Genomic DNA, 1,341 nt, shown 5'->3' on the forward strand with positions numbered 1-1,341 from the left:
GCCAGTGTATCAGTAGTTCATATATTTAGCTGCTCATAATATTAGTAGTGTTCATGTTGATAGACATTCTTTGGAATGATGGATTTTTATTGTTTTTTTGGTATTGCATTAGTGTGGAATTACAATGGCACTGGAAGCCTTTCAGGTATTTAATTTTATATACTCCATGGATCCCACAAGGGGAAATTCTCTTTTTGCATGTCTAAGCGCAGAGTCGGCCACACCAAGGTGCCCTGGAAGCAGATGGGGTTAAACCTTGCAGTTGTAGTAGACATAACATGGAGTAAAGGTAAAAAGCTTCAAGAATTGCTTTTAGAGCTGTTGGAATGCAGATTCAAAAGCCTATTCCCTCAGGCCTATTATGATTGGAGGACCTCTTGTGCCCATGTTTATATTTTCTGTGGTGCAGTAGCATGGAATAAGCAAAATCTGTGTTGTAGTCAAATGTACTGACATTATATGTGGGTATGATATTAACGATCTGTGACATAATAGCCGTTGCTAACAGAGCCTCCATAATTTTTGAGCAGGAAAGACGCAGAAGAAAGGTGTGGAGAGAACGAAAAAACTTGCAGTAACATATAAAACTGACGCCAAGTCACAGAGATGATAATTCATGTGGGATTACTGTTATTACAAGACCTCTGTGTGTAGCTGGTGGGTGGAATTTTTATTTAATAAATTAAAGATATAGCAGACTAGCATGGGATTGATCTCACAGACAACCTTGGTAGTAATTTATTACAAATTGCTAGAGTACCCCAAATGATATTACTATCATGTAAATAGAGCTTTAGCCTTATTTAACTCCAACTACAAGAACATTCAGTTTTGTTTTCTAGAGAAATGAAACTGCTGTTCCTCCATGTACCTGCCTGTTTTCTAAAATGGCAGCAAGTATTTTTTGTGACACATCACGAGAAATTTTCTGCGTTTGCATTTTATTTTACATTTAATTTTGCTCTTACAATTTCCATGTTGCCAATGGAGCACATGACCGAGAACGTGCTCTCAGAGGCAAACCCACCGCTAATCATTAACTTTGCAGTTCTCAGCTCTCTGTGTTTTTTTTTTGTTTTGTTTTTAAACTCTATTTCAGCTCATTGTGTTAATTTTCTGGTAAATAACTTCAACTTTACTGTTTTGATTCAGTCATACCCTGTATGTATGTAAGAGGTAATGAACCAATTATGCAAACCCAGAAGGCTGTTCTAAAATACTTACTGATTTAAAAATTGAAAACAAGGGTACAAAACTAATTTAAAATGTGTTTCCGACTTTCTGGTCCATGATTCCAAATGACAGTTCATCATTCAAAAAGAGATGAACATAGACATAGTT

Source organism: Stegastes partitus, unplaced genomic scaffold (assembly GCF_000690725.1).
Source record: "Stegastes partitus isolate 25-593 unplaced genomic scaffold, Stegastes_partitus-1.0.2 Scaffold347, whole genome shotgun sequence".
Taxonomy (NCBI): Eukaryota; Metazoa; Chordata; class Actinopteri; family Pomacentridae; genus Stegastes; species Stegastes partitus.